This window comes from Delphinus delphis, chromosome 2 (assembly GCF_949987515.2).
Source record: "Delphinus delphis chromosome 2, mDelDel1.2, whole genome shotgun sequence".
Taxonomy (NCBI): Eukaryota; Metazoa; Chordata; class Mammalia; order Artiodactyla; family Delphinidae; genus Delphinus; species Delphinus delphis.
In genome coordinates this window covers 2,132,678-2,142,062 of record NC_082684.1, presented here as the reverse complement: position 1 = coordinate 2,142,062, position 9,385 = coordinate 2,132,678, and the positions used below count along the sequence as shown (strand labels likewise).

Genomic DNA, 9,385 nt, shown 5'->3' with positions numbered 1-9,385 from the left:
GACCGGGCCACGAACCCGTGTCCCCCGCATCGGCAGGCGGACTTGCAACCACCGCGCCACCAGGGAAGCCCCTGGGGGTTGGTGTTTTTATTACTGAGTTGTAGGAGTTCTTTATTCAGGATATAAGTGCTGTGTCAGGTATATGTTTTGCGAAAATTTTATCCTAGTCTATCCTTGCCTATTCATTTTATTGTAGTAAAAACATGAAACAATTACCGTTACAAAATGTTAAGTGTATTTACATTGCTGTGAAACCCGTCTCCAGGACTTTTCCATCTTGTGGATCTGAAACTCTGTGCCCCCTGAAGAGCACGCCCCCTCCTCCTTCAGCTCCCAACACCCACCACTCTCCTTTCTGTCTTACCTCACATAGGTAGGTTTATGCAGTGTTTGTATTTTTGTGGCTGGCTTATCCCATTTAGTGTAACGTTCTCAAGACTCACCTGTGTTGCAGCCTGTGCCGGAACTTACCTCCTTTTTAAGGCTGAGTAAGAGTCCATTGTGTGGACGGACAGTAGGCTTTTCCGTTCATCCATCCATGGACACTTGGGTGGCTCGCACCTCTTGGCTGTTGTGAATAGTGCTGCTGTGAGCCTGGGTGTGCAAAGATGTCCTCAAGACACTGCTTTTAATTCTTTTGGATGAATACCCAGAAGTGGGATTGATGGACCATATGGTAGTTCTAGTTTTAATTTTTGAGAACCCTCCATACTGTTTTCCATAGTGCCTGCACCATTTTAAAATCCTGCCGGCAGTGCACAAAGCTTCCAGTTTCTCTGCCTTCTCGCCACTATTTGTTGTTTTCTGTTGTGTTGTTTTTTATAGTAGCCACACTATTGGGTATAAGGTGACGTCTCGTTGTGGCGTTGTTTGCATTTCTCTGATGATTAGTCACGTTGAGCATCTTTTCAGGTGCTTATTGGTCATTTGTATATAATCTAGAGAAATGTCCATCCAAGTCCTTTGTTCATTTTTATTTTTTTTTATTTTTTAATTTTTTTTGCGGTACACGGGCCTCTCACTGTTGTGGCCTCTCCCGTTGCGGAGCACAGGCTCCGGACGCGCAGGCTCAGCGGCCATGGCTCACGGGCCCAGCCGCTCCGCGGCATGTGGGATCTTCCCGGAGCGGGGCACGAACCCGCGTCCCCTGCATCGGCAGGCGGACTCTCAACCACTGCGCCACCAGGGAAGCCCCTCTGTTCATTTTTAAAGTGAGTTATTTGATTTTTGTTGATTTGTAGGAATCCTTTATATATTCGATTAACCCCTTATCAGGTACCTGATCTGCAAATACTTTCTTTGATTCTGTAGGTTGCTCTTCACTTGGTTTATTGTGTCCTTTGATGCACAGAAGTTTTAAAGTTTAATCTAGTCCCGTTTGTCTGTCTGTCTGTCTGTCTTTCGTTGCCTGTGCCTTTGGTGTCACATCCAAGAAACTGTTGCCAAGTCCAGTGTCATGAAGCTTTCTCCCATGTTTTCTTCTAGGAGTTTTATAGTTTTAGGTCTTACGTTTAGGTCTTTTAGCCGTTTTGAGTTATTTATTATATGTGGTCTATTCATTTTTTAACAGTGTCTTGAGATGAAGTGTAGTTTGGGATTTTGATGTTTTTTAATTTAAAATTTTGATTTTATGGTTAGTTCCTTTGAGTTTCCTAAGAAATCTTTGTCACAGAGAAATGCTTCTGTGTTTTCTTCTAGAAATGTTACGGTTTTCGCGTTTGTATTTGCGCTTGTGACCCACGTCAGGTTCACTCCTGTGCGGGGTGCGGTCGGGGCGGAGGATATTCTCCCTTGGAGGGTCTACTGCAGCAGACCTCCCCGTCCTGTTGGATGCTGCAGAGGATGCTGCGGTGCTCCACTGGCTTCCCCTCAAGGTGGCAGACGTTCTCCTCCAGCTGGCAGGGCCCCGCGGCTGTCAGTTCTCCCTGGGGATGTTTTTTGCTGAAGAAGCCCTGCCCTCCCCTGCTTCCCAAATCACACTTTCCTCCAGAGGAAGTGCGCATCCAGTGACTGACCCATACAGGGCTTGAAAGCACCTTCTCTCTGACTCCAGACAGCCGTGCAGGCTGGCCCCGAGGCCCTGGGCTGGCCGGGGTCTCCCTGGGGCTGGACCTCCCTGCCCTGCAGGGCTGCGTCCCAAGAGCACCCCCCAATCAGCCTACCCCAGGGCCCGGCCACGCCTCACACCTCCTTGACCGGGGGCAGGGGTGGGGCTCCTGCAGGGCGCCTGGACCCTCCGGGGAGTGGGAGGGCAACAGCGGCCTACTCTTCCCAGAGCCCCTGGTCACACGCGTGGCACGGTCTTCGCGTGCAAGGCATCCACGTGGTCCCTTTCGGCTCCTTGTACCAGTTTCCAGGCGGGGTGGTTTCCCCCTCACCTCCAGCAAGCAATCCCTGGGCCTCAGCAGGTGCCTGGGACGTCCCGTCAGCTCTCACGTCCAGGGATCAGCCCTGCAGAATGGTCCCCCCGCCTCACACACACGTCAGACCCCAGTCACAAGGCTCGGTTGTCACCTGGGCTTTTGACTGACCGTCTGTAGATCAAGGTGTCCGTGACCCCCTCCTCAGGTTCAATTAACTTGCTAGAGCGGCTCGCAGAACTCAGGGAAACACGGTGCTTACACCAGATTAGTCCAAAAGGGGTGTGAAGATTAATGGAGGGAAACCTCACTGAAACGGGGTCAGGAGGCCAGAGGGGGCGCCCTCATCACGGACCACTCACATCAGTGCAGCTCCCGGCAGGTGGACACTGCAGGCCGACGCTGCTTTGTTGCCCTTTGCAGATACCGTGTGTTTTTACAAACTGAAGCTTTGTGGTGACCTTGCGTCAGCACGTCTGTTGGCACTGTTTTCCCGGAAGCATTTGCTCACTTTGTCACGTTTTGGTAATTCTCTCAGTATCGCAAACTTTATTATTATTACCGTATTTGTTACGGTGACCTGTGACCTTTGAAGTTACCTTGTCATTGTTTTGGGGCGCCTTGAACTGCACCCATGTCAGCCGGCAACCTTAATGGATGGATGTGCCTGTGTTCTGACTGCTGACCGGCGTCCCCCCCCTTCCCCCGCTTCTTCCCCCCAGGCCTCCCCATCCCCTGCGGCATGACAGCACGAAATCAGGCCAATTGATCCCCCTACAAAGGCCCCTAAGTGTTCAAGTGAAAGGAAGAGTGGCATCTCTCTGCAAGCCACACCTCGCATCCCCGCAGGGGCCTGCCCTGCAGCCCGACGCCACCCTCTGCATGGCTCAGAAAGGCTCAGCCTGGTGCCCGGGTCACCCTGGGTCCCTTCTAGCCCGTCCCTCGTCCTCCACACCGCCCTTTGTCCCCAGAGCAGTGGGCTACCCTGTGACAGCTCACAGTGTCCCGAGGCGGTGAGAGGCAAGGCCTGAGTCCGGTGTGCAGTTACCAGCGGCCTGGGTGGGCATGCCAGGGGGCCTGCTGCCACCCTCCCGGGGCTGAGTCCCGGGGTGGGAACAGCTGCTGCCCCCAGTGACCGGGCTCAGGCAGGAGCGTGTCAGCGGTGGGCGTGTGGAGCCGCAGCCTTTGGGAGGAAGGCCCGAGCTGGGGCTCCGAGCTCGGGGGGCCATTTGGGCGTAGCCGAGGAGGCTCCCCACTCTTCTCCCGGTTCCCATCCCCCATCGGGAGGGCTTCTTCGGCGCCTCTCCCTCCCGCGCCTCCCGCCGCGTCCCAGGTGCAGCTCTTCTCCCTGCTCTGTTCTCGAGCCTCCTGTTGACAAAAACATTCATCCGTATTCAATGAGAAAAAATGGACAATTTTATTCGAGCCAAAACCTGAGGATTCCAACGCGGGGGCCAGTCTTTCAGAAGCTCTGAGGACTGTTCCTCCCGTTAGAGGTCAAGGCACCGTTGTATATGTTTCTGAGACAAAGGGTTATACATCAAGGTAACATGTGGACACTTTACAGAGTCCAGCAAGGGGAGTGGTGGGTCATCGTGACCCCTTATGGGATTGAGAAAGGAATGTTGTCTCCTAAGGAGTGACTTTGCTGGCGCCAGGCGAACCGGCCTTTTGGGCGTGTCTCGCGGCGGGGGGTGTCTAGTTAGTGTGTGATGCAGACGCACAGGGCGTGCTGCAGGGGGCCAACGGCAGAGAAAATTTTATGTTAACTTTTTCTTTTCTTGCCTTAAAAATCACCTTACCTCGTCATTCCCACCTGACGGCCCTCAGTCTCCGCTGCAGCCGTCTGAGCCGGTGCCTGCCGCTGCCCCCACGTGCTGTCCACAGGCCCGCCCTGCTCACTGGCCACAGGAGCCTCGCGGAGCCTCAGGGGCCTCACGTGACACACAGGTGCGTCCCAGGCCGAAGGAATCGTGTTCGTGAGGGTGTCCCGCAGTGACTGGCCCCTCGGATGGCTTTGTTGAAGGGGGAGAAGCTGAGGGAGCCTGTGGCCCCCCGGTGTCTGCCAGGGCCTCAGGAGAGAGGGGGTGCGCTTTTCCCAGAGGATGGTGGGGGGCTGCTTCCCCAGTGCCCACCATACCTTCAGGACCCGCGGTTGCTCTGCTCCCATGGAGTCCCCACGTGTCTGTCTGCAGCGGCCAGGCCCTCGGACCGCTGCTCGAGACCCGTGAGGGCGGAGGCGACGACCAGGGACGAAAGCCTGCCCCAGTGGGTGGGCTGAGTGGAGGGGGGTCCCCATCTGCCACCGGCAGGCCAGCCACCACGTGGCCACCGGTTCTCCGCCGGTCGCTCCCCACACCGCACATAAGTGTGTGGACGTGACTGTCCCCATAACGCTTCATTTGCGGGGACAGCTGGGCCCCATTTGGCCCTTGAGTCATGGTTTGGCCCCTGGTCTAGGCCCGTGGTTCTCACACTTGTGCTTGCCTCATTGTTCCCCCGCGGGGGTATCGGAGCATAGATTGTCAGGGTCCACCCCCGGGTTTCTGAGTCAGGCCGTCTGCCAAGTGTGCCTTTCCAAGTTCCAGGTGAGGCTCTAGACCAGGGCTGGCTTTGAGAGCCCTGCTCCGGAAGACGGGTACGAGTGCCGGGTGAGCAGGGAGCAAGTAGATGGGGCTGTGGGTGCACTGGGACCAGCCAGGAGCTCCCAAGCCCCAGACACGCCTCCCCCGCCGTGATCCCGCTGTCTGGGACACGCCTCCCCCGCCGTGACCCCGCTGTCTGGGACACGCCTCCCCCGCCGTGACCCCGCTGTCTGGGACACGCCTCCCCCGCCGTGACCCCGCTGTCTGGGACACGCTTCCCACGCCGTGACCCCGCTGTCTGGGACACGCCTCCCCGCCGTGATCCCGCTGTCTGGGACACGCCTCCCCCGCCGTGATCCCGCTGTCTGGGGTGGGGCCGGGCGTCATATTTTATAAATGCCCCGGGAGGGTTTCTGACCCCGAGCACCCCTGCGCTGGGGGCAGGAAATGGCTCTAGCAAGGGTGTGGATGGGAAGAGAGAGAGAAAAGAGGGTACGAGGGGTCCCTGGGGGTCCAAGAAACAAGTTCCTCTGAACAACTTGAGAAGTAAAACAGATAAAGGCAGGGGTTGGGGTGACCTTGATGAGAACTGATGGCCCTGCCCAGGTCCTCCAAACCCACCTCCCAGTCTGGGCACCACTGGCAAGGCTTGACCAGTGGAGGAGCCTTGGGGGATCCTGGAACAGCTCTTCACTCCAGGGAGAGGGTCTGGGACAGTTCCCTGCCCCCAGGGGGAGAGAGAGGATTGGGGACAGCTCCCGCCCCAGGGAGAGGGCTGCACATGTCATCACCCCCAACCACTGAGTTGGGAAGACCAATCCCTATGGGAGGAGCCAGATCCTCCGGCAGGGGCACGATGGGCACTGAAGCAGCCCTCCAGGGGTCGTTTGTCCCCTCTGCTCCACAACGGGGGGTCAGGTTGCCCAGGGCCTTCATCTTCCTTAGGGTCTGGGCACCCCACCCACCCATCCACACACACACACTCAAGCCCTGGTGTTGGCATGTGGACCCCACCTTCACCCCTGACTCTCCTGGCTTCTCCCCTTTTCCTGGCTTCACAGCTGCAATGCCAGGCTCAGGCTGGGCCTCAGTCTCCCTGCTTCCACTCCAAGACACCTTGTTGCCATGACTTTAAATGTCATCTCTGTGCTCTTGACTCTAGAGCATACAGCTGTTGTTTCCTCTGGGCTCTCCAGGTGGCATCTCAAACATAAGGCACCCAGCATGGCCCCAGTTCCTGCCCCAGGCTTTCTGGACTTGGGAAAGAACATCTCCATCAAAGGTGCTGCTCTGGTCCAAACTTGAGTTGTCCCTGTTTTTATTTTTAGTGTTCCAATAAAACTTTATTGGGGATGGGGATATATGTATATGTATAACTCATTCACTTTGTTGTAGAGCAGAAACTAACACACCATTATAAAGCAATTATACTCCAATAAAAATGTTAAAAAAAAGAACAGAAAACTTTATTGGGAGACTCCCCTGGTGGCGCAGGGGTTGAGAATCCGCCTACCAATGCAGGGGACACAGGTTCGGGCCTGGTCCGGGAAGATCCTATGTGCCGCGGAGCAGCTAAGCCCGTGCGTCACAACTGCTGAGCCTGTGCTCTTGAGCCCACGAGCCACAACTACAGAGCCCATGAGCCACAACTACTGAAGCCCACGCGCCTAGAGCCCGTGCTCCACGACAAGAGAAGCCACCACAATGAGAAGCCCGCGGACCGCAACGAAGAGTAGCCCCCGCTCGCCACAACTAGAGAAAAGCCTGTGTGCAGCAACAAAGACCCAATGCAGCCAAAAATAAATAAATAAATAAGTAAATAAATTTACTAAAAAAAAAAACAACTTTATTGGAACTGGCCCAAGTGGTGGGTCAGATTTGGTCCATGGGTCACTGTTTTCCACTTTTGCATTAATCCACTGTCCAGTGGTGTGTTTTTAAAAAAAATTTATAGTGATTTTTATTTATTTATTTATTTATTTTTGCAGTACGCGGGCCTCTCACTGCTGTGGCCTCTCCCATTGCCAAGCACAAGCTCCGGACACGCAGGCTCAGCGGCCATGGCTCACGGGCCCAGCCGCTCCGCGGCATGTGGGATCTTCCCGGACCGGGGCACGAACCCGTGTCCCCTGCATCAGCAGGCGGACTCTCAACCACTGCGCCACCAGGGAAGCCCTGATTTTTATTTTTATACAATTTTATTTTATTTTTTAATAATTTATTTACTTTTGGCTGCGTTGGGTCTTCACTGCTGTGCAGGAGCCCTCTCCAGCTGCAGCGAGCGGGAGCCACTCTTCGCTGCAGTGCATGGGCCTCTCACTGTGGTAGCTTCCCTTGTTGCGGAGCACGGACTCTAGGGGCGCGGGCCTCAGCAGCTGTGGTGCACAGGCCTAGCTGCTCCGCGGCATGTGGAATCCCCCTGGACCAGGGCTCGAACCCGTGTCCCCTGCATTGGCAGGTGGACTCCCAACCACTGCACCACCAGGGAAGTCCCTTTTATACAATTTTAAAGGTTACTTTCCATTTACAGTTATTACAAAATATTGGCTATATTCCCCTAAATATATGGAACACTTTGCGAATTTGCGTGTCATCTTTGTGCAGAGGCCACGCTAATCTTCTATCATTTCAGTTTTCATATATGTGCTGCCAGAGTGAGCACGAGTCGTCCCTGAGTCTTGTCTTTGCCTCACACCCCAAGCTTCAAAACATGCTCCCGGGATGACCACTTCTCACTTCCTCCCCAGCCACTGTCACACTTCTGCGGGACCCTGACTGCACAGCCCTCAGCGGCTCTCCTGACCCCTCCTGTCTGCCTCTCTCCACACAGCAGAGCTTAAGTCGAACCAGCCAGCCCTCTGGGGGCTGACAGTCACATTTAGGGTTAAACCCAGGGTCCTTACCTGGCTCCACGGCCCCTCAGCCAGCATCTGACCTCCTGGGCATTGTTCAGACTCTCAGGCTTGTGCCTGCCTGGGGCCCTGGCACCTGCCTCTTTCTCCCTGGCATGCTTGCTCTCTGCTTAGGCTCTGCTCAGACATCAGCCCTTCAGAGAGACTGTCCCTTGCCACCCTGTTGGAAGCAGGACCATCTATCACTCTGCTCCCTGTTGTTCCTTACAGCACTTGTCATCGCCCGACACTGGGGGAGGGTCGTCTGTTGCTGCTCCTCCCCACCAGAAGGTGTGCTCCAGGAGGACAGGGGCTGAGTCCCCAGGGCCTAGAGAAGCTCCTGGCACACAGCAGGGACCCACACACGTGTCACGTAAACAGTTAAGTAAGAGAACGTTTAGACGTAGGTAACCATAAGCAAAAATACAATCAAAGCAGAATAGTGAAGAAGGCTGGCAGAGGAGCTGAGCTGCCAGACGGTGTCTGCAAATGACATTCAGTCACACACCCTGGAAAAGAAGCCACTGTTAGGATATCACCAGAAAAGCCCTGCCCGACATACAAACTTGGTTTCCTGGGACTTACGGTTAACCAGTGCGTTGTAAAGGAATGGCTTCCCAAGGTGAATTGTGGCTCAGATAGACAGAGGAGCACGTATGAAAGAGTCTACTCACCCCACAGGCAGGGGCCCAGGCAGGTGTTAGGACCCGCTCCAGGGAGAAGCCCAATGACAGACACACATATAGAGCAGGAACGGTGATGTGAATGTGCAAACAGATGCAAAACTGGGCTTTCTGGGTGGAGGGGCTGAACTGTGTCTCCCCCTATATTAACGTGGTGAAGCCCTGACTCCTCAGCAGCTCAGAGTGTGACGGGCTGTATTTGGAGACAGGACCTTGAAAGAGATGATTAGGTTAAAACTAAAAAAAAAATGTGGCCATTAGGGTGGGTCCTAATCCAATCTAACCGGTGTTCTTTTAAGAAGAGGAAATGTGTTCACTCAAAGAACAAAGAGATGTGTGTGCAGAGAGCCATCCACTTACCAAGGAGAGGCCTCAGAAGAAACCCACCCTGCTCAGCTTGACAAAGAACTTCCAGCCTCCAGAGCTGTGAGAAAATAAACTTCTGTTGTTTAAACCACACAGTCTGTGGTACTTTGTTGTAACAGCCTGAGCCGATTAACACAAACACTCCCCGGACAGGTTCATTTGCTTGTGTGTAGACAAGAATTACTTTTGCATTGTTGTCAGTTATCAAAATAACTAACTTCTGTCAATGAAAAACATTAATCAACAGTTAATCTAAGAAACAGATAGAAAATTTTATTTGAACCAACCTGAGGATTATAACCTGGGAGACAGTCTTTCATAAAGCTCTGAGGACTGTTCTGTTAGAGGTCAAAGCACACTTATGTAAGATATTTTGAGAAAAAGGGTTATACGTCAAAGGACATATTGACAGTTTACACAATTCAGATCTGCATGTTCAAAGTGAGTAGTGGGTCATCATGACCCCTTACAGGATTAAGAAGGAAGCTTGTCTCCTAAGA

The 9,385-nt window shown here is 54.0% G+C and overlaps 1 non-coding gene across 1 annotated transcript; it reads right to left on the bottom strand.

The window, feature by feature from the left end:
• Positions 1-7,504: 7,504 nt before the first annotated feature.
• LOC132421259 (U6 spliceosomal RNA) lies at positions 7,505-7,607 on the bottom strand. Its single transcript, XR_009518546.1, has one exon. It is a non-coding gene; the product is annotated as a U6 spliceosomal RNA (small nuclear RNA).
• Between the last annotated feature and the right edge of the window lie 1,778 nt (positions 7,608-9,385).